Source organism: Cynocephalus volans, chromosome 5, assembly GCF_027409185.1.
Source record: "Cynocephalus volans isolate mCynVol1 chromosome 5, mCynVol1.pri, whole genome shotgun sequence".
Lineage (NCBI taxonomy): Eukaryota > Metazoa > Chordata > Mammalia > Dermoptera > Cynocephalidae > Cynocephalus > Cynocephalus volans.
Genome location: NC_084464.1, coordinates 77,984,377 through 77,991,481, shown reverse-complemented (window position 1 = coordinate 77,991,481; position 7,105 = coordinate 77,984,377). Strand labels below are relative to the sequence as shown.

Below are 7,105 nucleotides of genomic sequence, written 5' to 3'. Positions count from 1 at the left end.
TCTTATTATTTGGTTCAAAGCTGCTGCACTTTTCCAGAGTATTTATTGTGCAGATCTTGACAAGACCCTGACCCAGTGTGACTTCATTGAAGTCCTGCCCTCTCTTACAGTAACACCCTAGTTTTCACTTGGTGAAGTGGGTTCCAGTTGGCCTCATCTTAAGAACCATGAGGGATGCTTGTTAAGTATGCACACTCCTAGGTCCCACACCAGCAGGTCTGAGGTCGGCCCAGACATCTGTATATTTAACAAGCATTCCAGGTGACTCTCATGAGTTTAGGAAATTCTGTTCTAATAGGGTTTCATATAAGGGGACTGAAATCAGGTTAATTTGAGCTCAGGCAGTCCCTTAACTTTACGGATGGGAAGGGGTGTGGGAAAGTGGCGGCAACCTTAAAGTTCAAAAAGGCTTGAAGAGCAAGGGTTCAGATCCCCACACTAGCCAGCCTCAAACAAAACAAAACAAACAAAAACCCCAAAAAGGCTTATATGTGTGGTGGGGAGATGAAAAGAAAAACCTAGAAAGCCAGGTCCTGCCTTCTGCCTTTTTTGGACTGGGCTAGGAGACACTGCCTGCAGGGGTGAGCTGGTGGAGAGCTAGTGAGTGAGCAATAAACGTGGCCTTTGGGGGACAGAGAGGGGCTCATCATGTAGGGCCACAGGTCAGAGAACAAAGCAGTCACAGTGCTGCTGGTCCTCAGGTCTGGGCTTTGGATTATACCACTGGGCCAACACTCCAGTAAGGGGACAGATCTTTGCCTCATCGTACTTTAAAAATCAATGAAGTCCTAGGGACAGAGGTAAGACAGGCACTGAAGTGCTGGGGGGTTGGTGATAGAATGGGACAATAAGAGACTGCCCACCAAATCCTAGATAGTCCAGGTGGCTACAAATCCCCAGTCCTGGGTCCCAGTCCCCTACCCCACCCCCAGGCATCTCCTATGCTCAGAACAAAGCCCAGGAGAGGACCCAATTCTATATTGGAGTCTCACTACTGGCTCCTTTCACAGGGGGAACATCGGTCCTGCATGCTTTAAGGAGCCCAAGGACCCGTTTTAAGCCTCAACAGGCAGAAGAGAAAAAGCTTCCACTGCGCTCCCCTCTCTGGCCTTGGCTGCCCTAACCTGGGGAGGGGAAGAGAGGCTGAGCCCAGGCTAGGAGCAGGCTCCTCACTTCCAGGAGTGTGGACCCCAGAGTCTCTGCCCTAGACCCACGGAGCCTTCAGCAGTGTGTCTCCTCCTGCCCACTGGGCCTAGCCCAGAAAGGTGTGAGGAGGGTCTCACTGTGGAGCTCCCAGGGCACCTGGTGTGGGCACAGCTCTGACAGGATCCTCCACATTCTCTCCTTCCAAGAAGCAACAGCTGCTTCCTATTCTCCCCTTAAAAGAGTCTTGTGCTGGTGGTGGGTTAAGGCCAACAAACCAAACCAGTTCAATATGAGTTACACTGTCAGTGCCAAGTGTTGGTGGAAAGGCCCAGCAGCTGTGGAGAGAGGAAATACCACGGACTTGGAATCTGAAAACCAGAGTCCGAGTCCCAGCTGCACCACTCGCTTCTTAACAATAGGACCCTGGGCATGCCATGTGACTCGAGCCTAGTTTCTCTTCTGCAAAACAGAGCTAACAGCACCCACCACGCAAGTGCCTCAGAAGGGTGAAAGTTAAAGCACTATGAATACACGTCACTGTCATCACTGTTGCTACCAACTGCCCTCAGGACATTCTGAGGTTCAGGCACCTCCCACCCCTTCTCCCTAGAGGCCAGTCTTCCTGTTCCTCCCTGGCCCCAGGCAACATGGTGTAATGTTGTGTAGAGGGACTGGGGTGTCCTCCCTCTGAGATCCAGATACAACAGCTAGGAAGGGCAGAGTGACAAGCGTGGTCATCAGGGAACAAGGCTCAAGACCAATAGGCAGGGCCAGATGGAGGTGGGCAGGAGGGAGGGACAGGAGCTAGGGGGTAACTAGTAAACACTTCATACAAGTGGGAAGGTCCTGGGGGAGGAGAGGGAGGGAATGAGGGCAGCCAGGTGCCCAGAGCACGAGTGAGCATCTGGGCCTGGGAACACAGTGGGCAGGGCCTGGGAACTCACAGAGACTAAGGGCACTGCTCTGGGCTTCACCCCATGCCCACACCTAACCTCACCCCAAAACAACCCTGGGCCCTCCTTGGACGTGGTCTTCCCAAGAGTTGGTAGGTTCAGCCTCAACAGTGGGAAGATGGGAGCACAGCCTCCCCATCCTCAGTCCCCAAGGCTGGAAGGTGACGGGCAGGAAAGAGCAACAGGAGCCTCCGGGCACCTTACTAAGAACTGAAGAGGACTCAGAAATCAGAACCAAAAGGCCAAAAGGCTTTTACTCTGTGAGCCCTGGAGGAGGGCCTGGCAGAGTGCAAGGTGTTCATAGGTGGGGTGGGCAGAGAGGGGGAGCTGTGGGGCCTGTGGTCTTGCTTCTCCGTGGGGGCAGGAGTGAGGGGAGGAGTGAAGGCCGGGCATGCCCTCCTCACGGGCTCCGGCAGGGCTCCAGTCCTGGTGCCCAGCTCTGACACCTGCCCCTCCTGAGTTCACACTGGAGTTCTCGCAATCCTGAAAGGGCATGGGCTGCCCCAAGCCTGTGTCAGGAGAGAAATGCTTGGCAGAGGGAAAAGGCTGGCACTGGCCGCCCATGGCTGCTCTGAATTCTTCCTGGAGCTTGTGGCTTTCCTTGGTGGGAAGAGGGCACAGGCGAGGTCGGGAGGCCCTGAAGCTGGGAAAGCCACCTGTGCCCACCAGAGCCAGGCCCTGGACTCTTCAGCTTTGAGATCAGGGGTCTCATACAGGGGACACTGGGTTAGGCTCAAAGCTCATCAGGGGGACTGTGTGTAAGCAGGGACGCCTTCTGGATGCCCTTGTCTTCCTCAGGGCTGGGGTCTCCCTCAAGGCCATGGAACTCCTTCTTCTGCTTGCTGCTGCTGCTCTGGCCACCTGATGCCTTGTCCTTGCTGCTCTTCTTGGACTTCTTCCCTCCCAGGGTGGCTGTGTCCCCCTTCTTGCCAGAGCACTGCTCTGCCAGGCAACCTGGGGTGAAGAGGAGAGACACCCTCAACACAGGTGCCTCAAACCAGTTTGCTGGGTGAGGAGCTCTAACTGGGGAGCCCCTGGGAGTAGCAACTAGAGTTGGTGGCTGCATCAGCATCGCTACCTCCCGCCTCACTATGGCCCCCGGGCCCCTCTGGGGGCATCTGCCTTATCTGCATGTTGTTCTGCAGCTGCTCTTGGTGCCTCTTACCTGCCCTCTGCTTCTTTTCTGTCCTCTCCTACCGCCACCCCTGAGGGAGAGCAAACAATAAAATCATCAGGAGCCAACCCGCCCTTCCTTCTCCCTCCCGTCAGACTCATTGGCGTCCTTTCCCTTCAGCACATGGTTGGCACAGAGGAATTCAGTCAGGTCCTCCTCCTGCTGGTTCCTGCCCCGTCCTCGATGGTCTCCTTGAACTCTTCTACCAGCACGTCGCACCGTTAATCATACCAGACCATACTGGCAGCACCCTAGCTCCTGGCTCGCTCCTAGAGGAGCTCAGCCAAGTCTCCTGACCCACCACAAGACAGGCAGGTGGCTGTGATTCACCTACGGAAACTGAAGCCAGAAAGACGAGATGACTTGATCAAAGTCACCCAGCTCTTGGTGGCCCTTCTTAGCACAGACTCAATCCCTCCAGCCCCTCACTGGGCACAGCAGCCTCCGCTGAAAGGGCCTGCACCTGCTTCCCTTCGGTGGCTGGCCAGTACAGGGATCTGAACCCGTGACGTTGGGGTTATAAGGCTGCTCTCTAACCAACTGAGCTAACTGCTAGCCTGCTGTACCTGCTTCTTGAGGTCAGCCACCTCTGCAGAGGTCTCATCCCACAGCTCATACGGGATGTCCATCACCACCTTGACACCTTTGTGTACCAGGTTGTGTAGTGTCTCAAAGGTCTCTGACATGCCCTGTAAAAGGTGACGGACATGGGAGGCAGAGCCACGTTCCCTATCTCCCGCCTCCTCTCCCAGCAGTGTCTGAGGACCTACCCTGAGAAGTCAAGCCCTTTTAAGTACTCCCTTTTGTGTATGTACCATAGTTATTCAACCAATCTCCTATGCTTGACAATTACAAATAATACTTTCTATATAATTTTGTGCATATGTATTTTCATATTGATGGAGACAGATGTTCAGGATAAATTCATAGAGGGATTTGTGTTGAGGTTTAATTATACATAGTTGGTGAGAGATTACCTAATAAGGGCCATAGCATTTTGCATATCCATCAGCAATATATGGCGTTACCCATTTCTCCACTGTCTCACCAACAGAATATTGTGAAGCTTTTGAACTTTCGTCAATTTAGTGGGTGAAAAATGGAACTTCATTGTAGTTTTAATTAGCATGTTTTAAAATATGAATGAAATTACACATTTTTCCACGATTAAGGGCCATTTTCATATTTCTTTTTGAATTATTTGTTCAAGTCTCTGCCTATTTTTCTATAGGATTTCTGTCTTTTCCCTTCAGTTTTAGAAAGTTCCCAATAAATTAAGAATTTAACTCTTCATCTGTGATATAAGTTGTGATGATTTTTTTCCCAGTTTGTCAGCTGTCTTTGACTTAGTAAATTTTCTGTTTGTGGCATAAATTAGCATATTAAAATTTATTTTCCCCATACACTTTCATAAAAATAGAGCCAGTTTCTCCAATAATTCTGGAAGAACATTTTGTATTCTCAAGGATAACCACATAGAATAGTTGTTCAATATAATTTTATAGTCCATTGACATAGTCCAGAGCTTTAAAAACATGCAGCTCAAAAGATGTATCACATCAACTTAGATTCTCATCAATTTTATGCGGCTGTGACAAGACAATAGACTATTTCATGAAGTCTTAACTATTCATCAGAAGAGATTACCCTCAATGTTAGAGAACTTTCATTTTAGAAATTTTCTAAGATTATTCTTAGTGTTGAAACTTATAGCTATTTGAATGTCTTCTTTTGTAAATTATCCTTTCATATATTTTTCCATTTGTCTATTAAAGTCTGTCTTTATTATGTAAGACTGTCTCACATATTATGACTACTAATCCTCTCTATTGTAAGTTTTCAGATGTTTCTCCAAATTATTTGTTTTCATATATTGTTTGACATATTTTGATCTGTAAGGTTTTAATTATCTTTATTTATATGGGTCCTTTATCATGTAGATTTTTAAAAATTGCTCTAATGCTTGGAAGGTTTTTCCCCATCTTCAGATCACATAAATATTCACCTATTTGGCCTTTCAAAAATATTTAACTCTTTAATCCAGCTACAATTTATTTTGCAATACAGTATAAGGTAAAGATCTATTCTTTCTCTAGTAGTTAACCAACTGTCCTAGTATTATTTATTGAACAATTTAATTTTTACCTATTGGTTTATAATGATCTTTATCATATACCAAACTTTATATGTAGACTCTCTTTTCTATTTCTTTTCTATTAATGTGTCTATTCTTGAGACTATGCTATTCCATTTTAATTACTGTGGCTTTGAAAAACTTCTTAATATCTATGTGAGGCAAGTCTCCTTCAATATACTTCTTTCAAAACCTCCTTGACTAGTATCACCTATTCTTTTTTTGAAAAATAGATAAACTTTAGTGTAATTTAATCAACTATTTGTCCAGAACATACCACATTTATTCATTTCATTTTACACTTGGAACATGAGTTTGTAGTTTTCTTCATGTTGTATTTGTATGTTTCTGTAGGTCTGATGTCCCTTTGGCTTGGGTCTGTGCTCTAGTTTCACAAGGCTGAAATCAAGGTGTCATCAGGGCTGTGTTCATTTTTGGAGGTTCTGAGGAGGAATCAACTTCCATGGTCTTAACAGTTTGCAGCTGGAACTCAGTTGCACATGGTGGTAGGACTGAGGTTCTCATTTCCTTGCTGGCTGAGGGGTGTTCTCGGCTTCTAGAATCTGCTCTTATTCCTTGACTAGTGCAACCCTCCCCTTCTTTCATCTTCAAATACAGCAATGGCAGGTTGAGCTGTTTTCATTCTTTCAACTTATCAAGCTCTATAAAAAAAACACAACCCTACTGGAATTTTTATTGGGACCAGATTGTAAATTAACTTGGGGAGAACTAATGTCTTGATGATGCTGAGATGTGCTAATAAAGAATAAGAGATGTCTTTCCATTTTTTCAAGCCTATTTTTGTTTCTGACGTAAGCATTTTATGGTTTTCTTCCCATAGGTTCTGAGCATTTCTTGTGAAATTTGTTCCTAAATATCTTATCTTTTTTGTTACTACTAGTTACCACTTTTCTTTTTTTGCATTTATCATATCTTTTAACTGGTTTTTGTGTACATGAATGCTACTGATTTTTACGTGCTAATTTTACATCCTGCCATCTTTTAAATTTTTAAAATTGTTTGAGTTCATTTTATCACTGATTCTCTAGGATTTTCCATGTATACTATCATGTCATCTGCAGACACAGAGAGATTTATTTCTTATTTTCCTACTCTTCCACCCCTGGTTGTTTTCTCTAGTTTAACGGCATTGACTATTACCTCCAGACAATGCCAGATGCCAGTGGAGATAGTGGGCATCCTATCCTCAGTGGGAATGCCTCTAGTGTTTCTCAAGCAGGGAAATGGCTATTCCCTACTATTATTCTAAAAGTTTTTCCTAGGAATGGGTATTGGATTTTGCCAAAGTCAATTTTCAGCACCTATAAAGAAAATCATATCATTTTTTTCCATAGGCTTATTAAAATGGTAAATTATACTAATTTACTTTCTAATATCAACCACCTTCACATTCCTAGGATGCACCTTATTTGATTATGGTGTATTTTCTTAATGTGTTGTCAGAGTCTGTTCTCTAGTATTTCATTAAAGATATTTGCATCAATCTCCATAAGCGTTATTGGTCTGCAATTTTTTGTACTGTCTTTATCAGGTTTTGATATCAAGGTTATACCTGTTTCATAAGAATAAGTTGAAAGTTATACTTGATTTCTTATAGTCTGAGACAATTTTTGTAGCACTGGGATAGTCTGGTCTCTAAAGGTTTGTTAAAATTCTCTTGCATGATCATTTGGGCTT

The 7,105-nt window shown here is 45.3% G+C and overlaps 1 pseudogene; it reads right to left on the bottom strand.

Moving 5' to 3' along the window:
- Positions 1-2,832: 2,832 nt before the first annotated feature.
- The window catches only part of LOC134377993 (protein canopy homolog 3-like), a 59,781-nt pseudogene continuing 55,508 nt past the window's right edge, over positions 2,833-7,105 (bottom strand).